This window comes from Erinaceus europaeus, chromosome 11 (genome assembly GCF_950295315.1).
Source record: "Erinaceus europaeus chromosome 11, mEriEur2.1, whole genome shotgun sequence".
Classification (NCBI taxonomy): Eukaryota; Metazoa; Chordata; class Mammalia; order Eulipotyphla; family Erinaceidae; genus Erinaceus; species Erinaceus europaeus.
The window spans coordinates 77,338,938-77,361,915 of NC_080172.1; the positions used below are offsets into that span (position 1 = coordinate 77,338,938).

Genomic DNA, 22,978 nt, shown 5'->3' on the forward strand with positions numbered 1-22,978 from the left:
TTGCCAGAGTGTTTTTCCACTCCCAGTGTAGTTTTAAGCAGTTGGGCTTTTTTATGGAGTTGAAGTCTTCTGGTGAGCACAGAGCAATGTGATATTTCACATGAGAGATGATGTCTCCTGATAGCCTATTCTTAATGAGCTACACGTCTATTAAAGGCCAGCACTGACCCTCCTAATGCCACTTAAGTCAGACTGATTTTTCACAGACAATGCCATGGAATGACACCCTTCTGTGCACACTACACACTTCTAATATATGGACCTGCAGAGTGTCTGTGAGTTTGGTTGAATTAGTGCTGACTCAACTTGCTTTTACAATTAGTGACAGATTTTGTTCTCTAGTAATGCAGCGAATAAATGGTGTTTATTAGGTTTGCCCTATCGTAGCTAGTCTTCCCTGTCGGCTCTTGTCATTTGGCTAGCCAACAAACTTTCTTTTTAAAAAATTTTTTTTTAAATATCTTTATGTGTTTATTGGATAGAGACCGCCAGAAATTGAGAGGGAAGGGGGGGTAGATATAGGAGAGAGACAGAGAGACACTTGCAACACTGCTTCACCACTTGCAAAGCTTTCCCCCTGCAGATGGAGACTGGGGGCTTGAACCCAGGACCTTGCACATTGTGACATGTGCGTTCAACCAGGTGCACCACCACCCAGGCCCACCAGTACACTTTCTAAAGGAACCTGATACACCGAGAGGGACCTCTCAGACATAGGTTTTATAAGGAGAACATTCCCGTCACTCCTCTGATGCCTCCTACTCATCCTTTTGTACTTCTTTCTTCCAAACATCTCAATCTGGTGGCATTAGCTTAGCCTTTAGAAATGTTCAGCCTCTTCCCACCAAAGGAGGTTTTGTCCCTTAGTTTCTTCTTCCACATCACAAGTCCTAATTTTCATCTGGGTAAACATTCCTGGTGTTTCTGTTTTGTACTCAGTTAACTTAGCTCTCCAAAGGGTATGGAATCAAGTCTCCAAATTAAGGTTGAAGCTGAATCTCCTAGTAGTGGTTCTATCTTCCACTAATGTGATCTTTATGTCACCTGAAACATAAGCATTTAATGCAATAAGAAACATTCATTTTACTCCAAGACAACACACTAATTCTTTCCCAATGAAATACTTACTTTCTTGAAGGGGTTTTTCCCCTCCCCCTTTTTGAGAGACTACTACATTCTCTGTATTTTAAAGAGTTGATTGATATTGGGTCTCTTACGGGGACTTGGGATGGAAAGGGGTCATAGTTACAACTTAGTCTGCCAAACAGAAGTATCTGATCCTATAAACCTAACTATTGCTGATTCTTACCCCTCTTTTCTATTCATATCTGTTGAATTATTGCTCCTCCCCTGCATTGCTATTATTCTACAGGAAGTAGGCTCTTGTCATTCATTTCTATACCTGGCTTAGGTCTCCTGGATCTCCAGGGAATAGACCATCTATCCCATGCAAAAAAAAAAAGACAATAACTATGAGAGTAGAGGTGAAGGCATTGTCTCTGGAGATTTTTGTTCTATAAAATGAATTACTGGTGGATTCCACCTCCACATTCAAAAGTAGTTTTGAATTTGGGGATAACTTTACCAGCTTAAAATGTTGATTTCAAATTGTCTTCTCAGCTGTTCAAGATGTGCATTTTTAAAATATACTTAGCAGGTGGAACTGTGAGCCATCTTAGTCTCTGTGATTCAACATGCCAATTTACCTCCCAGGGACTGATTTCATCTTAGATCATATACAAGTCAAACTAGACATAATTTGATATTATCTCATCTCTTCTTTCCGAGAGAATCACTGTTCTTATAAAAGAAAATGACTAATTCATGCCTTCTGTTCACTTTGCTTATGATCACTGCTTAATTCACTCAAATAATGTCTGCCATAATTACTATTAATCTCTACATTTTTAAATCCAAGAAACTTTTACCTCTTTATTTTTTTATTTATTACTTTTTAATTTATTTATAAAATGGAAACACTGACAAAAACCATAGGATAAGAGGGGTACAACTCCCACCACCAGAGCTCCGTATCCCATCCCCTCCCCTAATAGCTTTCCTATTCTTTATCTATCTGGGAGTATGTACCTAGGGTCATTATGGGGTGCAGAAAGTGGAAGGTCTGGCTTCCAGAATTGCTTTCCTGCTGAACATAGGCATTGACAGGTCGATCCATACTCCTAGCCTGTCTCTCTCTTTCCCTAGTAGGGTAGGGATCTGGGGAGGTGGAACTCCAGGACACATTGGTCAGCCCAGGGAAGTCCAGTTGGCATCATGGTAGCATGGAACCTGGTGGCTGAAAAAGAGTTAACATTATAAAGCCATACAGATTTTTGACTAATCGTGAACCTAAAGGCTGGACTATTACGGATGAACATTTGGGGTCTCCATTTTGGAAATAGCTAGTAGGTCTATTTTAGGTATATTCCAAAGGGCCCGTTTTTGCCTGAGCCTGACATCTGATATGCAGGTGGACCCAAGTTATTGTCCTAGGAGATGATGTCATGGCTGGAAAAAGGGCTAGAATAGCTCTGATCAGGGAATAGAGTAGCTCCCAAATATGGGAACTCTTTAATTTTTGTCTTCTCAACTGAAGAGAAAAAAAAAAAATCTTCCACAGCATTTTGTTACTGCATTTTCTGTTGATTCTTCTCAAATCATTTTAATTTTATTTTACTTTATTTTATTTTTGTCACTAGGGTTATTTCTGCCGCTTGGTGCTTATATCATTACCATTCCTGAATCCTTGCCTATGGTAACTTGTATGCTATACCAAATGTACTGTCCTTCACCCCTATTTTTTTTTTTCCATTTTTATGTTCTTCCCAGGTCTTTCTTTATCTAGTTCCATTAAAAAGCCTTTTAATTGGGAATCGGGCGGTAGCGTAGCAGGTTAAGTGCACGTGGCTCCCCACCTACAGGGGAGTCACTTCACAGGCAGTGAAGCAGGTCTGCAGCTCTCTTTCTCTTCCCCTTTCTGTCTTCCCCTCTTCTCTCCATTTCTCTCTGTCCTATCTAATAGCAGTGACATCAATAATAACTACAGCATAATAAAATAATAAAATAACTATTGTTATTTTGTAACAATAAAAAACAACAAGGGCAACAAAAGGGAAAATAAAAAATACTAAAAAAAAAAAAAAACAACCTTGTGGGGGTATAGCATAATGGTTATGCAAAGAGACTTTCATGCCTGAGGCTCTCAAGTCCCAGGTTCAGTCCCCCACACCACCATAAGCCAGAGCTGAGCAGTGCTCTGGTAAAAAAACAAAACAAACAAACAAAAAAACTTTTAATTATATTTCAAAGAGCCCATGACTATACAAGTTTTTTGTTTGTTTGTTTTTTGGTTTCTTTCCCTGAGCCTGACATCTGATATGCAGTTGGATCGAAGTTATTGTCTGTGGAGATGATGTCATGGCTGGAAAAAGGACCAGAAAGCAGGTTCCAGATGCTAACATGATGCCAAACGGACTTCCCTGGGCAGATGATCCCACCAGTGTGTCCTGGAGCCCCACTTCCCTAGAGGCCTGCCTCACTAGGGGAAGAGAGAGACAGGCTGGGTGTATGGTTCGACCTGTCAACGCCCATGTTCAGTGGGGGAAAAATTACAGAAGCCAGACCTTCCACTTTCTGTACCCCATAATGACCCTGGGTCTGTACTCCCAGAGGGTTAAAGAATAGGAAAGCTATCAGGGGAGAGGATGGGATATGGAGTTCTGGTGATGGGAATTGTATGGAGTTGTACCCTCTTATCCTATGTTTTTTTTTTAATTTTTTTAATCTTTTAACTTATAGTTTATTCAGAAAAATAAAACAATGGAAACAGGTAGATATTTTGTATTTACCCTTTTTGGTTTTTGTGTTTCTACAGATCGTTAGTGGTGTTTGTTTGTTTGTTTGTTTGTTTTGAAGGTACTACTCAGCCCTGGCTTATAGTAGTGCTGGAAATTGAACCCAGGACCTTTCCTGTCTCAAGCATAAAAGTCTATTTGAATAACCATCTTGCTATCTCCTAAGCCTTCTTTTTATTTTATTATTGTTTTGTTGTTGTTGTTGTTACTGCTGGGGTTTCAGCACTCTGGGATGACTATTTCAGATAGAAGGAGAAGCAGAACGAAAGAGGGAAAGATAACATGGTACCCAGATTTTATCTGCTGCTGTGGGCACCAGGATTGAACTTGGTTTGTGCACAAGACAAGTCAGGCATACTATACAGCTTAGTTTTGTTTTTAATTTTTTTATATTTATTTATTTACTTTCCCTTTTGTTGCCCTTGTTTTTCATTGTTGTTGTAGTTATTGTTGTTATTGATGTTGTCATTGCATAGGACAGAGAGAAATGGAGAGAGGAGTGGAAGACAGAAAGAGGGGGAGAAAGACAGACACCTGCAGACCTGCTTCACCACCTGTGAAGCGACTCCCCTGCAGGTGGGGAGCCTGGGGCTCAAATGGGGATCCTTCAGGTCCTTGCGCCTTGCGCCACGTGTGCTTAACCCGCTGTGCTACCGCTGGACTCCCAACTATACAGGTTAGCTATCTTACTGATGCTCTTTTCAGATTTTGTGATAGTTATTTTATATTCTTTCTTTTGACATATTCATTCATGTACATGTAAAATATACACACACACTCACACATAGAGAAAGCTTATATTTCTTTTATTTAATCATTTTTTATTGGAGGTGGGAATAATAGTTTATAGTGCAGTTGTTGACACATGGTCATAGTTTCTCATCTCCTCGTGAAGGTTCTTTGCAGAGCACTCTCACCTACAAACTAAGTCCTCTGACAGCATCATGAAATAGGACCCCAACGTTGAGAGATAAATTAACTTTTTAACTTTAAAAATATTATTTATCGTGGTCTGGGAGGCGGTGCAGTGAATAAAACACTGGACTCTCAAGTATGAGGTCCTGAGTTCAATCCCCAGCAGCACATGTACCAGAGTGATGTCTGGCTCTCTCTCTCCTCCTATCTTTCTCATTAATAAATGAATAATCTTTAAAATATATATACATATTATTTATATATACACAAGGGAATACTACTCAGCTATTAAAAATGATGATTTCACCTTTTTCAGCCCATCTTGGATGGAGCTTGAAGAAATCATGTTAAGTGGAATAAGTCAGAAACAGAAGAATGAATATGGGATGATCTTACTCACAGGCTGAAGTTGAAAAGCAAGATCAGAAAAGAAAACACTAAGCAGAACCTGGACTAGAGTTGGTGTATTGCACCAAAGTAAATGACTCTGGAGTGGGTGGAGGGGAGAGTACAAGTCTCAGAAAAAGATAACAGAGGACCTAGTGGGGGTTGGATTGTTATGTGGAAAACTGAGAAATGTTATGCATGTACAAACTATTGCATTTACTGTTGACTGTAAAACATTAATACCCAAATAAAAGAAAAAATATTACTTATTTATTTATTTATTGGATAGTAACCATTATTGGTCACTACTTTTAGATGATCTTTGAAAATTAGTACAACACTCTTAGCTAATCTTTGGCAAACGCTAGAAGAAGAAGAAGCTAATCTTTGCTGCTCTCGGAGAAAGAAGTCTAGCTGACATTTCCCACTCACCATAAGCTCATCTGACAATATAATTAGCAAGGTTCAGTGGGACCCTATTGTTTTAGGATTCTTTAGAATTTCAAGGCAGTAATATAAAAAACAGTAAACCAAATTGCCCAGGTTATATACATAATCAGGTTTTGAATCACAGAGTACCCAATGCCAAACACAAGTCACACATTTATGACACTGGCATTGACTACCAGAGAAATGTTGCATCTTGGATCACCAATCTCATGCCAAGCTCCTCTAGCTAAATGCTACCACATAAGTGAGCCCAGGCAAAATCAGCAAAAGAATTTATTAGCTAAATCCAGCCCAACTTTTTGAGACACAGAATTGTTAGGTAATTGTTTAACTGTAGATTTAAGCCATACATTTTTATTTTATTTTTTTAATTTTACTTAATGGATAGAGACAAAGAAATCCAGAGGAAAACGGAGATAAAGAGAGAGACACCTGCAGCCCTGCTTCACCATTCATGATGCTTTCCCCCTGCACGCTGTAATGTGTGCACTTAACCAGGTACACCACCTCCTGGCCCAAGCCATAATTTTTTTAAATTTCTTTATTGGGAGATTAATGTTTTACATTCAACAGTAAATACAATAGTTTATACATACCATAATTTTTTTTAGATTTTTTATTGTGTTTATTTATTTACTGGATAGAAACAGCCAGAAATCGAGAGGGAAGGGTGTGATAGAGAGGGAGAGAGACAGACACCTGCAGCCCTGCTTCACCAATCGTGAAGCTTTCCCCTTGCAGATGGGGAGCCATAAATTTTTATAAGCCTATTTTGACAGCTGCCGGGCTGGCTAGCTTCGCGGGCGGAGACAGACAACCAGAGACTCATGGCTGAGCTGTACACAGTATCTCTTTATTCATGCAGAACGCAGCACAATGTAAGCCAAGCTAAGCTAAACTAAACTAAACTAAAAACACAATCATATATATACTCACTAAGTAGGGTGGAAACAGGATGTGACGTAGAGAGGGTGGAGAGAAAAGTGACTGGTGCAAATCAGGGTGTACTATGAGATGGGGCGGAGCAAAAAAGACATCATGAACCAGTGGGGATTAAACCAATGCCCTGCAGGCAGGGTAGTGCTTAGTTAACAGTGGTTATGTACACAGAATACAGTGTTAAGCAGGGGGGATTAAACCAATGAAACAGAAGGGGTTTTAGAAGCAGAATTAGAAGCATACCAACAGATAGCAATAAATAACTTAGACATCCTTACTTATTATCCCCTGTTCTAAATTATTAAAGTCTGAATCAGTTAACCCTTCCTATACACAATTCATCCTATGAAACCCAAGAAATTGTTTATGCTTTCAATGTCCCTATTGTGTTCTTTCTTTATCCAGAAGTATAGATGTGGACCCAGACTACCCAGGCTTCAATCCCAGCTCTTCCCATTACTAATTGTGTGACACATTATTTTATCTCTTTGTGCCTGTATTTTCTCATCTTTAAAATAGATAACATTATCTTCTTTAGGACCTGTGATGATTAAATAACACATGAATAACACTTAGCATATTGACTGTATTCTACATTAGTTATGATTGCTTTGGACTCAGCTACACTGTCCATGAGTTTCAGAATGAAGCTTGTAGGAGTACTGCCGATTTCAGGGGATACACAGGGATTGTATTTAAACAAGTGCAAACAGACGTAGTTCTATGAAAATTATATAGAAATATGAAATTCAAAGCTTAACTTCGGGAGTCAGGCTTACTTTCCTTAAAAGCTCAGCTCTGTCATTCATTCTCTTTCCTCAGTAAGCTACTAACCTCTTTGGGTCTTAATTTTGTCAGCTCTAAAGTTGAATCAATAAGAGGAAGTATCTCAGGACAATACTGTTAGATTTGGACAAGGATTAAATTATCATGGTCTATAGACCTGACTTTAAAATAAATTGTAAACTTATTATGTATAATTCTCTTACTGCTAATATATGTAATGTGAGTATTGATCAGAAAAGTAAACTAAGATGATTCTTAGAGGAGAATTATTACATATACAGAAACTCATTTGTAAGATTGTAAACAGGATATGAAGTAAGAGAGCAGAAGCTAAAGAGGGCATAAACATATTAAGTTTGAGAGTCAAGGCAGAAGTGAAACCACTCAAAGCTTTAGTTGCAGTATCACAAAGTCTGGACTATTTGCATTTCCTAAACCTCCTTGTAAGTTTCAATGGCAAGGAAGAACATGTTCCAGAAACAGAGTTTACATTAGATAGAACAGTTCAAGTAACTGCAGCTTATTCTCTACCAATTAATGTTTGAGAACTCCTCAATTTTTAGGATGTTTTTATTTTTATATATCAATTACTGATTATCTTAGAACACACTGAAAAGTAGCAGACTAGCTCCCTGTCCTCACAGAGCATCAGACTAATAGGAGATTTAGACACCAGAAATATCAGTACTTTGTAAAAATCTAGGGATCCAGAAAATCCTCCTGAAATAAGTTATATTGGATGTTAAATTCAAATTTGATTTGCTAGGCATAATCTTAAGATGAGAGGTATGGGAATTGGTAACAGAGAATGTGGTTGGTGGAGAGAGGGATATTCCAAGTTAAAAACAGTATATGTGAATGCATAGAAGGAAGAGAGAATCAGGAATTTGGGGAAAGAAGTACTTCAGTGGTGCTTTGAAGCCAAGATCCAGAAGAAACTAATGGGATAAAATGTTTGATATATTAAGAAATTCATGCTTACATGTACCAATAATTGTATTTAATATAAACCATTAATTCCCCCAATAATATTAAAAATGATTTAAAAAATAATCTTTTTCTTTCTTCTAAGGGCAATAGATAATATTTAAACAGAGAAGTAGCATTTAGTAAGATTATCATGACTATAATGTGTAGAGTAGAACAGAAAGGTCATCACCTAATTTTGTAGATAAAATTTTCTTGGAATACAACCATCCTTATTCATTTACATACTGTTCACCTTTGCTTCTAGGCTGTAAGTACATAATTGAATAATTGACCACTTGGCTGACAAACTCTAAAATACTTACTATCTGGCCCTTTAAGATAGTAAGTATTTTTATGTTTGTTGATTTTAGGGAGACTATTATCTCAATATAGCTTAAGAAAATGGTGGCACCTATGTTAAAAGCAGTAGGGATATTGGAAAGAAGCATAAGAGTTTGTAACAAGTCATCAGTGACTGAAGAATTGATTGATTGATTGATTGATTGACTGACTGATTGACTTAACAATAATTGACAAGATTGTGGGATAAGAGGAGTAAAATTCCATACAATTCAATTCCCACCACCAGAGTTCCATATCACCCTCCCTCCATTAGAAGTTTCCTTATTCTTTAGACCTCTGGGAGTATGGACCAAATATTTTTATGGGGTACAGAAGGTGGGAGGTCTGGCTTCTGTAGTTGCTTCTTTGCTGGATTTGGGCATTGACAGGTCAATCCATACCCCCAGCCTGTTTCTTTCTTTCCCAAGGGATATGGGTTAGGGCTCTGGGAAACTGAGATTCCAGGACATATTGGTGAGGTCATCTGCCCAGGGAAGTCAAGTTGGCGTCATGGTAGCATCTGCAGCTTGATAGCTGAAAAGCATTAAGAGACAAAGGAGAACAAATTGTTTAATAATCAGGAACATAAAGGTAAGAATAGAGCAAATGAGATTTGGGGTCTTCATGTTGGAAAAAGCTAAGAAGTCTGTTTTAGGTATATTCCAAAGGGCCCATGACTTTGCTAATTTATGCTTGAGCCCCACAGATAACATGCAGTTGGACTAAGAGTATTGTTTGAAAAGATGGTATCAAAGTTGGGAATAGGACTAGAAAGCTGGATAAGGCCAGAGAGTAGCTCCCAGATATGGGAAAAGTATGTAAATACCACTAACTGTAAACCCCATTGATCTGACCTAGGGCTCATGTCTATCCATATCTAGCATGGGAACCTGTGTAACCTCTGAGTCCCTGATGGTCTGAACTTGCATTCCATGGTCATAACTAGGAACATTCTAGGCTGCACTTATTTCAGGACCGGTTTTCCTCAAGTAGCAGAGTATATTGATCCAGCCTACCTTTGGAGAGTGAGGCTTTTTCTACCACTGTTCTGTATTGAGGGCAATGTCCTGTAGAGGCCCACAAAAAGGTTTATGATATTGTTCCTGAAGGAGATGACCAGTGATTGTGGAAAGAGGGATCTGTTAGTGGTCTAGACTCATCATTTCTACATAGGAATCCCAGGATTCCCTGACTAAGGCCCCAGATGATGGGGTGGCCTTGTAGTGACCAAAATGGTCATCATTAAAGTGTCTCTTGCCCTTATCCAGCTTTTGTCATCCTTATTTTATCTAATAAAATTAGACTTCAAGTGACTGAGAGAGGTAAAATAGGAAGTGGGTGAGGAGGGTATCTAGGTCTAAGTAGAAAATATTTGATTAAGTAGTTTATGGTATCTCTTTTAAGTCTTTTTTCTTGCTGCATTTGTTGAGTCACTGTAGACTATTACACACTTTTACTTTAAGATATATATATTTCCCTAAGTATGTGCACATGTGCTCTATCTCATGGACCCTGGTATATATCTAGGTTCTATAACTTTGTCAGGAAGTGCACCACCCAAAATGGAACTAAGGAGTCCTGTGAGCAAGGAAAGGTCTCACCAGAGTACTGGAGCTAGAAGGTTTACATTACAGGCCTGGAGTCTCTGAATACAGTCCAAAGTGAAACATGTTGAGATGACACTGGCTGCATTAATTTGGTTGAAATCAGCAGATACAGTATCAAATGGTATGGATCAGGAAAAGCATAAAGAAAAATGAGCAAAGCCCCAGCGATTCCAGAACTGGGAGAAATACGGGTTTTATAGAGAAAAAAGAAGGTTCCTTGGTGTCTTAGAGTTTAAGAAGGTGATATATAGTTATATAATCAACTTATTTGCCAAGATTTAGAATATATGATAAGAGAATTGAAGAAATGTAATTTAGAAAATATGTAATTTAGATTATTATACATTTTAAAATTATACTCTGCCACTTGCCTTTTTTTCTCACCTCCTTCTAAGCCCTCAAGTTATTTTATTTTATTTTTTATTGAATAGAGACTGAGAAATCAAGGTATAGTGAGAGAAAGAGAGAGAGAGGGAGAAACATCTACATTCCTGTTTCACCACTCCTGAAGCTTTCCCCCTGCAGGTGGAGAGCAGGGGCTTGAACCTGGGTCCTTGTGCTGTGTAATGTGTGTGCTTAACCAGGTGTGCTATTGACTGGACCTGGAACCTCAAGTGGTATATTTATATTTATACCTAAGTATGACTCCTCTCCAACTACTGGTGGTGTCAGAGATCAAACCTAGCATCTCTAGGATCCAAGTCTTGTATATTACCTCTCTCCTATCTCCTGGCACTTTTAAAAATACTTTCCCCTAGGCCAGGCGGTGGCACACCTGATTAAGCACACATATCACCAAGCTCAAGAACCTGGTACCCTGTTTCCTACCTGCAGGGGATCCACTTCAGGAGCAGTGATGCAGGACTACAGGCATCTATCTTTCTCTCCCTCTCTCTATATCCACATCCTCTCTCAAATTCTCTCTGTTCTATCTAATAAAAATTAGTGGGAAAAAAAAAAAGGAAAGAAGTCGCCCTGGATTCAGCGGGTTCATAATATAGTACCGGGACCGAGCTTCAGTGATATTTCTGGTGAAAATTAGAAAAACAAACAAACAAACAAACAAACAAAAAAAAACCACTTTCCCTCGAGTGATTTTTTTTTTTAATGTAACCCAATTTCTCAGGCATGCTATCTACTCACCAATACTCATTGTGGTATCCTTGTTTTCTGAGAAATATTCTACCATCAATGTGATAGGATTGATTTAGCATCACTGTAGTAAAAGTCTCTGAACCAGGGTAGGGTTCTGGTGATAGGTTTGGATCAGACAAGATATAGTCTGACTCATCCAGCTAGAGTAGCCAGGAATGGAAATAGTCCAAAGGGAACTGGGTAGTGACATAGGGAAACCAAGGTCACTTTCACAGAAATAATGTAAATATCAGGTTTTAGGTTTTGAGTGTTAAGATTTTAAATCAGAGATGAGACCAGGAATCTAGAATAAAGGAAACAGACAAATGTATTGCAGATTACTGAGTCCTTGCAAAAGGAGATCGTACCATACCTGTTTTTACAAATGTACCACTTGCAGTGGTAGAGCAGTACTAGACATATAACTGGAGCTGATAATTCTTGAAAACTCTGTGCTTCTGGGGCATCATCATTTGGATAAACAGCAAGGTGCTATGTATGAATAAATCAAGTATCACTGGTTTTATTCCTAGACAGCTTAGGTGAAACAGCATCAGTAAACTTATATGTGTATAACATGCCCTTCCTTTAGCAAAACCTAAGATAGATCTAAATGTATTACAATAAAAATAGCACGACTACTGTCAATACTGCCAGCATCTATTTATTTATTTTTATTTTTTATTTTTTACTGTCACCAGGCCTATCACTGGGTCTCAGTGCCTGCACAACCAATCCATTGCTTCGAGGACCCTCCTCCCCCACCTTTCCCCTTTTCTTTTCTATCTTTGGTAGGACAAAGAGAAATTGAGACAGAGGGGGGAGGTAGAAGGGGAGAGAGGATGAGAAACAGCTGCAGCAATTATTCATTGATTGTGAAACTCCCCCTTATAGTGGGGGTGAGAATGAGAGACACCTGCAGCAATGATTCATTGATTGTGAAACTCGCCCCCTATAGTGGGGGTGAGAATGAGAGACACCTGCAGCAACGATTCATTGATTGTGAAACCCCCCCATAGTGGGGGTGAGAATGAGAGACACCTGCAGCAACGATTCATTGATTGTGAAACTCCCCCCCTATGGTGGGGGTGAGAATGAGAGACACCTGCAGCAACGATTCATTGATTGTGAAACTCCCCCCCTATAGAGGAGGTGAGAATGAGAGACACCTATAGCAACGATTCATTGATTGTGAAACCCCCCACAGTGGGGGTGAGAATGAGAGACACCAGCAGCAATGATTCACGGACTGTGAAACTTCCCCCCTATAGTGGGGGTCAAGGGCTTGAACCTGGGTCTTTGCACATTGCTAATATGTGTGCTTGACCAGCGGCATCATCACCCAGTCTCCCCTATTATCATCTTTGATTTAATGCCTATTAGATTTGCCATGCAGTAGCAGGTGCTTGCCTGTATTCTTTACTGAAACCTTATGATGACTATTATTATATTTATTTTTACAGATAAGAAGACTCTCTTCTTAGGTCATGATAAATGGCAGGTTGTCTGACTCCAAAGCTCTTGATCTCTATAACACTAGTCTTTGTTGCCTCATAACTATTTGCTCTGCCTCCAATTTCTACACCTTTAATCTTATTTCCTAACTGACAGTCCTCAATTGTTCTTCATCTCCTGAGGAGAGCCATCAATATCTACTGTGGCATAATTTGGTTTTCACAATCCTCTGCTGACTTTAATGACTTCATCTTACGTTGTTGTTTCGGTAAGTACATCTCTTCTTTCTGGAGCATGCATTCCTTGTCCATTCTTTCAAAGGCTATATGTTCTTCTTTCTGGAGAGCTCTTTTGTCCTTTTGCCTGAGATTTAAAATCAGAGAATCAGTTTCTAATCAGTCTGTCCTGGGAAATTTCAAAATCTCTTTAGGTTTTGATTTTCCTAAAACTAAGATGATTTTTCTTACACTTTGGGATGAATTGTGGCTTTTACACTTACTTTTAAAAATAATAATTTTACTGTATAATAAAGAATTTATAATAATATACCAAGTCATATTACAAAACAAAAGTATAAAGCAATATTGCCCATCTGAACTTTTTAATTTCTAGTAGCTACATGTAAAAAAGAAGTGGTAAAAATTAAGCTTAATAATTATATAACATAAAATATACCTCATGTTAACATGTACATATAAGCACTGAACTATTTTACATAATTTTTTACTAACTCCATTAAACATCTTTTTTTTGGTGGGATGTTTACTTTTCCTTAAAAAGTTTTTATTATTATTAGAATTAGTGATTTAATATTGCTTTACAAAATTATAAAATAAATTAGGTGTAATTCCACACCTTTCCCACCACCAGAGTTCTGTGTCCTCTTTCCCTCCATTGAAAATTGCAGTAGTTTTCCCAAGGCCACAGATATGGGTTGACTTTATATCTTTAATGATCTAACTATATCTATATATTTTTTGCCCATTTTTTTCGATGGTCTGCCTTCCCTTCTTTTCTAAGTCACATCTACACCTATTACTACTTCCAAATGTCCTTTCTTTTTTCCTTTTTTCCCCCTCTCTCTCAGATAAACAAAATAGTGCCTGACTTCCTCTGGTGTTTTCCACATTCGCTTCCCTTTCAGTGATAGTACAAAAGCAAGATTTATGGTGACAGATGCTTTGGGTCCTGGTGGAACTGGGGTTCAGAGCCAGCTGCTCTTCTTTACCCTGTCACCCCTTTGGGAGTATGGACCAAAGATTTTTATGGGGCGCAAAAGATGGAATCTCTGGCTTCCATAATTGCTTCTCTGCTGAATATGGGCATTGACAGGTAGATCTATACCCCCAGCCTGTTTCTTTCTTTCCCAACTGGGGTAGGGCTCTGGGGAGCTGAGGTTCCAGGACATATTGGTGAGGTCATTTGCCCAGGGAAGTCAGGTTGACATCATAGTAGCATCTGCAATTTGATAGCTGAAAAGCATTAAGAGACAAAGCAGAACAAATTGTTTAATAATCAGGAACATAAAGGTAAGAATAGAGCAAATGAGATTTGGGGGTCTTCATGTTGGAAAAAGCTAAGAAGTCTGTTTTAGGTATATTCCAAAGGGCCCATGACTTTGCTAATTTATGCTTGAGCCCCGCAGATAACATACAGGTGGGCTAAGAGTATTGTTTTGGAAGATGGTGTCAGAGATGGGAATAGGACTAGAAAGCTGGATAAGGCCAGAGAGTAGCTCCCAGATATGGGAAAAGTATGTAAATACCACTAACTGTAAACCCCATTGATCTGACCTAGGGCTCATGTCTATCCATATTTAGCATGGGAACCTGTGTAACCTCTGAGTCCCTGATGGTCTGAACTTGCATTCCATGGTCATAGCTAGGAACACTCTAGGTTGCACTCATTTCAAGACCAACCTTCCTTTTGTTTGGAGAAATCTAAATTTCATAAAGTGGCATTTAATCTGGATCTTAAACTAGGAACACTTTTGACATGGGAAAATGTGAAGAAAAACAGAGTTCTATGTCTTAGAGGTAGCATGAACAAAGTTATGAAAGTAGTAAAAAACAGTATGTTTTGAGAACAACTAATGGTTGAATTTAGCTAAATGAAAAACAGAATGTGAAAGTATTAATAGTAAGGCTGGGAAGGTAAGTTTCAGCTACAACAGAAGACTGTTCTGACATGTATTTGATAGGCAACAAGGAATTACAAAAAAAAAAAAAAGGAATATCACTTTTGATTAGAAGTGAAAGGATTAAAAGAAAATTCCATCAAAATCCAATGAAAAGAATCCTGAGAAGGCATAAAATTGGAGAGAGAGGTAGTCTTTAAATTATAAATTATATGGGAGAATACAAGTTTTTGAAGTCTGTTCTATAATATTTATTGAAGCTCTGTTGTATGTAAAATGTACAAAGCACTGAGTAAGATAGAAAGGAAATTTATTATTCTTGTGCAATCTGTATAAAGACTTAGAGATGACAGGTATCATAGTTTAAAGATGGTATGGTAGATGGTGTCCGGAGTGGTATAGAACTATAACCCTATGATCTTATAATTTTAGAAAGCACTAAGAAAAACAGAAAATCAATAAAGTTTTAAATGTTTTTATTATTATCTTTGTTTTTATTTTATTTATTTATTTTTGTAGCTATTATTGTTGTTGATGTCGTTGTTGGATAGGACAGAGAGAAACGGAGAAAGGAGGGGAAGACAGAGAGGGGGAAAGAAAGATAGACACCTGCAGACCTGCTTCACCGATTGTGAGGTGCCCTCCCTGCAAGTGGAGAGCTGGGGGCTTGAACTGAGATCCTTACTCCGGTCCTTGTGCTTTGTGCCACATGCACTTAACCCGCTGCGCTACTGCCCGATCCCTCCCCCCCCTTTTTTTTTCAACAGTTATTTGGAAATATTTGGTAGGTAGTTAAAAATTGACTTTAGGGGGCCAGTTGGTGGTGCACTTTGTCGAGCACACGTTACAAAGTTCAAGGACCCAGGTTCCAGCCCCAATCTCCACTTGCAGGGGGAAAGCTTTGCAGTGGTGAAGCAGTGCAGCAGTTATCACTGTCTCTCTCCCTCTCTGGCTCCCCCTACCTTTTCAATTTCTGTCTGCCTCTACTCAATAAGTAAAGATAATTATTTTTTTTAACTGACTATATTTTTCAGAAAGTGAACCCAGGGTCTCATGCATGCATGCATACATGATATTACTACCAACCTTCTCAGCCCAATTTTTTAATTTTATATTTTGAAATTGGGGCAGGAGACACCAAAGCACTAAAGCGCTATTCCATCAACTTTAGAGTTTCACCTGCTTTTGTCTTTGGTGCTCTCATGTAATGCCCGGATCAAACTCAGAACCTCTCTAGAGCATATCCTCTATTTACTGAGCTATCATCTAGACCCCTGGAACTTATGACTTTAGACAAAACACATACAAACCCACTTTCACATAGGCCAAATGGTATAAACAGGGGATGTGGATAAAATGGTGATAGGGTTTGATAGTGAAGCTTAAAGCTTAAATGTTTGAGACCCCAGGTTCGATTCTTTATGCTGTATATGCTAGAGTAATGCTTTAGCTTCAGTCTCATAAAATAAATCTTACATAATATAAATAAGAGTTAAATTGTTGTAGCAAATTTTTAGACTCCAAAATATCACCAATGTTCTGTATAAAAATTCTAAGACCTGGGGGCCGGGTGGTAGTGCAGCGGGTTAAGTGCACATGGTACAAAGCTTAAGGACCAGCCTAAGGATCCTGGTTTGAGTTCCCGGCTCCCCACCTGCCAGGGGAGTCGCTTCACGAGTGGTGAAGCAGGTCTGCAAGTGTCTATCTTTCTCTCCCCTTCTCTGTCTTCCCCTCCTCTCAATTTCTCTCTGTCCTATCCAACAACGACAACAATAATAGCAATAACAAGAATGATAAACAAGGGCAACAAAAGGGGAAAAAAAAAAAGCCTCCAGGAGCAGTGGATTCGGAGTGCACGCAATGCAGGCACTGAACCCCAGCAATAACCCTGGAGGCAAAAGAAAAAAAAAAAAAGAAAAAAATTCCAAGACCTAAATATTTTAAAAGTCATTTACATTCACTTATTCGCTCATTTATTTCCCAAGCCATTTATTCCAATTCAGAGTATCCAGTGACCAGACCCTATCCCAGCATTATAGATGGGGACCCATCTCTGGACATGGTACCCTCCCACCTAAAAGTACACTCACATTAACATTGATATCCCTATTGTTACCTTATCTTTTAAAAATTCAGTTGCAGCATCAGCAAAATAGCTTATCTTCACATGGACATTGGCCCTGTTTTGGTCTTTTTTTTTCTTCTCCTTATCAGCATTATAACAAAACAACTGAATGAAAACCTGCTGTCTAAGTGTCTACTTTGGTGGGTGAAAGAACAAGAAGAGAAGAGACAAATTATATAGACAACTAAGTCATGGAACTGGCAGAATTTTTTGTCTACTTGGATAGTGAGGGATGGGAAACAAGAAAGATCCTGGAAAATTGTTGGGTGATTAGAGGCATGATGACTCCACAAATTGAGAAAAGAAAAAGAAAATTATAAGGAAGAAGAGAGATACTGAGTTATTATTATAGTCTATTGCATTTGACAGACTTAGAAACACATAATGAGATATTGGAAATAAAGATATGGAATTCAAGAAACAGAGTTTTAGGCCACTACTCTCTTGAGTAGCCTTGTAGGGAGGGTCACCAAAAATTATAGTGGGATCATTACTTCAAGTGGATTAATTGCAAAGTGTTGAGCTAAAAGTTAAAGCAGAAAAGCTGACACAGTATCAGTGCATGGGATCCTCAAAACTTGGAGATGGACTTTCTTCCAGCTCTTATTTTAGGGATAGTGCTGTATTTATTTATACTGTATTTATTTAGAGTAACTATTTTAGGAAGACAGTAATATTTCAAGTTTATGTAACAGAATGTGTTCATTCAATTCCTACATAGGGAAGAAGAGAGAGAGGAATGTAACGCTAGTGGGAGGTCATTTCAATTCTTGAAAACTATTTAGTCTTACAAAAGTTGAGGGAAATAATGAAATGCCTAGAGGTAGTTTTCTGTGGACACTAGGGGAGGGACTGAATTCTTTTTCTTGTTGCTGCTGAGGCTTCACAATTCAGGCTGACTATTTCAGATAGAAAGAGACAGAAAGGGGGGGTGGTGGCTCAACAGGTAGGAAGCTTAAGGACCCCCTCAAGGCTCCTGGTTCGAGTTCTTGCTCACCACTTGCAGGAGGGTCGCTTCACAAGTGCTGAAGCAGGTTGCAGGTGTCTATCTTTCTACCTTCCCTTCCCCTTTCAATTTCTCTCTATCCTATCCATTAAAAAAAAAAGGGGGCCACAGGAGGAGCAGTAGATTTGTAGTGCAGGCACTGATCCCCAGCTATAATCCTGGAGACAGACAGACAGACAGACAGACAGAGGAGAGAGAAACAGGAAGAGGAAAAGACACCATAGCACCAAAGCACCCTCTAATGCAGTGGGGGGCCTGGCTCCTACGTTGGTCATGTGCATGCCATTGGTCATGTGCATGCCAAAATAAAAGTATTATCCAAGTGAGTTATTTGCTGACTATAGAACTGAATTTTTGTCTCAGAGATAAGGTACTAACACGGATGTCAATGTTAATCCTCTGTATTTTTATATTTATTTTGAAATTCAAGAATGAATAGTTTTGTATTGTTGTAATGGTTGTTACAAACCAAATAAAACCAAACCAAACAAGCAAGCAAGCAGACAACAACAACAAAACACATCTAAACTGTTTGGGGGGCATATAATTTCAAATTTTAGTTCTATTTTGTTTGTTTGCTTCTCACTGTCCCCAGATCAATACAGCAAATATTGACTCTAAATAGTGTGTTTTGCTCTTGGTTATATTTATTGATTGTTCTCATACTTTTGTATATGATTAGCAATCAGAATCTGTTTCCCATAGGTCCTTACAATGTGCATTCTTTGTTGAAGTTTTTTTTTTTTTTTTTTTTACCAGAGCACTGCTCAGCTCTGGCTTATGGTGGTGCAGAGGATTGAACATGGGACTTTAGAGCCTCAGGCATGAGAGTCTCTTTGCATAACCATTATGCTATCTACCCCCTGCCGAAGAATTTTAATTGAGATTAAAGAAAGCATACTGAAATTGAATTCTTTTCACCTTTACATTGACACAATAGAGAAACTACTTTCCCTTTCTGTGCTAATGGAACACTTCTTCTAGCATTTGCCCTTCTTCTGTAGCCAGTCAACAGCGTCAGGTTGAAAGCTGTCAGGAGCTGCTTGTTGCTGGCTTTGAAAGTGACTGGGATCCATGTGGATTCAGTCTGCTAGGAAGGGTCCTCAGTTTCCCCAATGAATGGGTACTCACGGGATGCGCCACGAGAAGGTCGATCCAATGCATCCCAATGGAACACTGCTAAAAGCTAAATCCTGGTTGTTTTAAGAAAAAGTTATTAGGGGTGGGTAAGATAGCATAATAGTTACAAAAACAGACTCTGATTCCTGAGGCTTCGAGGCCCCATTTTAATCCACCACACCAGCATAAGCCAGATCTGAGCAGTGTTCTGGTTAAAAAAACAAAAAAAAATTAGGTATAGGACTTACAAAATAGACAGTATGGGGGCCGGGTGGTGGTGCACTGGTTAAGTGCACACAGTACAAAGCACAAGGACCCACACAAGGATCTAGGTTTGAGCCCCTGCTCCTCACCTGCAATGGGGGGCTCTTCACAAGCTGGTCTACAGGTTTTCATCTGTCTCTTTCCTGTCTATATTCTCCTCCCCTTTCAGTTACTCTCTGTCCTGTCCAATAAAATAGAAAAAAAAAAAAATGGCTGCCAGGAGCAGTGAATTTGAAGAGCATTCTCTGAGACCCAGCAATAACCCTGTAGGGAAAAAAAAAAAAATAGACAGAACTTTCTCTGTAGAAGCTCCAAAAGAAAAGGCAAAGCAGCAAGCAGAGAGTGGAGGGCAGGGGTGAGAAAATTATTTTTCATTCTTTCTTACTGACTGTAGCTAATTGCTCACATAACAAATAAGAGGGAACATATCATTCTTTTGCTCTTTTCCTCTTAGGATATAGATTATCAGACTTTTCCCTAGTTGTAGAATATTAAATGAGTTCCTTGACAAGCTGAGAAAGGTGGGGAGAATATAAGTATAAATATTTATTTTATATCCACTTTGTGGGGTGTAGTGTAAGATGCAAAGAGGCACTAGACAGAGACATTGTCTTCAAGTAACTCAAAATCTAAGTGTGGGGTGAGGGAGATAACATAATGGTTATGCAAAGAGACTGATGCCTGGTTTCAAGGTCTCAGGTTCAATCCCCCACATCATCAGACGCCAGAGCTGAGTTGTACTCTATTAAAAAAAAAAAAAAGCAAACAAAAAGTAAGTGTGTTCAGAGATTTAACTCTGGGAACTCAGTTGTGAGACTATTAGTTTTGTTTTGAACTCTTAGGTACCATGTGACATGTTTTTGATAATTAGGCACTTGCCTAAGAAAGCTAGACTTTGGATGAATATATGCTTTTCTTTCTTTTTTTTTTAAATAGTGGGTTTTATTCATGAAGGATAAATATTTTTAATATCTATTTACTTATTTTTGCCAGAGCATTGCTCAGCTCTGGCATATGGTGGTTAAGGAGATTGAATCTGTGACTTTGGAGCCACAGGCAGGAGAGTCTCTTTGCATAACCATTATGCTAGCTCCCCTGACCAAGGATCTACAAAAGAAGCAAAAGTAGCCCAGTAAAAATTTAGGCCAAAGAATTGTAAAGTTTTCTAAAGAAGAGATACACATGGCCCATAAACACATTAAGAAATGCTCCTCTTCATTTATCATTAGATAAATGCAAATTAAAACTGCATTGAGATAACATCTCACATCTGAGAGAATGGCTTATATTGATTGACAAGCCAGGTGTTGGAGAGGTTGTGGAGACAAAGGAACCAGATCTGCGACACTGCTGGTGGGAATGCAAACAGGTGCAGACCGTTTGGAAGACTATATAGAGTCATTAAACAACAACAAAAAGACCTCATAATCCTGTTATACCTCTCTGAAGTATTTTTTCAGTGGACACTCAAACACTAATTAGAAGAGACATATGCACCCCTATGTTCATAGCTGCATTATTCACAATAGCCAAAGTATAGAAGCAGCCTAAATGCATATCAACAGATAACTGGCTAAAGAAGTTATGGGATATATATTCCATGGAATACTACTCTGCAATAAAAAAAGATGATATTATATCCTATGGGACAAATTAGATGGAACTGGAGGTGATTATACTTAGTGAAATAAGTAAAGAGATTAAAGACATCTACCAGATGGTTCACTCATATCTAGAAATCTGATTTACATGAACTTGCCAAAAAAAAATAATCAAACAAAACAGAAGCAAGCAAACTGTAAGACTTGTGAGAACTGTGGTGGTTCTTTTTGGGAACTTTGGTGATGGGTGTGGTGTGGAACTATATACATTGTAATCTTATAATCTTGTAGCAAAATATTAATAACAGAATTATTTGTATAAAAATAAAATAACAGTGCAACAAATATTTACTGACTTTCATATTTCAGGTCTTGCTATTGGTGTACCTTTTCAAATGCTCTGTATAATCTCAAAGTAATTCTTGGCACTGAGTGATGTGTCTAGAGAGGCCTAACAATGGACAAATATAGTGGGACATAGTGTGTTGAGGATTTTTGTGGGTTTACTTGGCCTTGGCTAATGCTGTTGGTGTGAGAGACTCTGCACTATCAAAGATAATGACCGAGTGATTGTCCCGGAGAGAACAGAGCAACTATCAACCACTGGAGGAGGCTGTAGTCCTGAGATGACTGGTAGCAATCTGTACTTGCAGGGCTGTTTTCACCGGTGTGTACATATAACCATTCTGCCGCCCATGGGGAGTTATGAAATAACTGTGGCAAACATAAAGCAGGCAATATTGTGGAAAAAAAAATGCCAAGGGACACGTCAAAGTTCAAGGGTATGTCTTTAAAGCTTGAAGGAGCAAAGGGGGAGAGGAGTGCTGGGGGGGTGTATTGCATGCTGCAGGATTTTCCCCCTGCCTAACTGTACATTCCTTCTATTCTTGTAGGGTAGAATAGGTTTTGTTATTTTTCCAAGACAGTCTGAAGTCTATTTGCTATTACCAAGCTCCTCAGAGGTAACTATGATAAACCATAGTGTGTTTTACAGATGAAATTAAGTTTTAGTGATGCTCAGTTAGTGTGTGTATTTGTTTTGTGTTTTTTTCAAAATTTTTAATTAATTTTATTTTTGAGAGAGATGCAGACACACACACACACACACACACACACACACACACAGAGAGAAACACCAGAGCACTGCTCAGCTCTAGCTTATGGTGGTACAAGGGATTGAACCTGGGACTTAGGAGCCTCAGGCATGAGAGTCTGTTTGCATAACCATTATGCTGTCTCCCCCACCAGAAGTGTGTGTATTTGTGTTCATAGATATATCAAAAGGTATTAGCTCTATTGATAGACATTAAAGATAAACATTATATTAGCTCTATTAAAGATAAACATTATATTAGCTCTATTGATAGACATTAAAGATAAACATTTCTACCAATTACTACCTTTTAATTATTACCTGAGGCAAACTGTAAGCCTCAATGTTTTGTTTAATACAAAACAAATTATTTTGTTTTAAAACTTTTTTATAATTTTATTTGTTTATTCCCTTTTGTTGCTCTTGTTTTATTGTTGCAGTTTTTATTGTTGTTATTGATGTCATTGTTATTGGATAGGACAGAGGGAAATGGAGAGAGGAGGGGAAGACAGAGGGGGGAGATAAAGATAGACACCTGCAGACCTGCTTCACTGCCTGTGAAGTGACTCCCCTGCAGGTGGGGAGCTGGGGGCTCGAACCGGGATCATGACTCCGGTCCTTGAGCTTTGTGCCACCTGCGCTTAACCCACTGCGCTAAGGCACGACTCCCTATTTAAAACAATTTAATCTTTTTTTATCCAGAAAACCTGAAAGTAGTTGAGACAGTATACAGCAGGTCAGAGAGCTACTGTTTAACGGGAAACTATACTGGTGGCATTAGAATTCTTGGCCAGG

General features: G+C 38.6%; 1 protein-coding gene across 2 annotated transcripts in view; it reads left to right on the forward strand.

Moving 5' to 3' along the window:
• Positions 1-22,978, forward strand: part of TLCD4 (TLC domain containing 4) — a 133,102-nt gene that overhangs the window by 10,966 nt on the left and 99,158 nt on the right. The gene's annotated exons all lie outside the window — the stretch shown is intronic.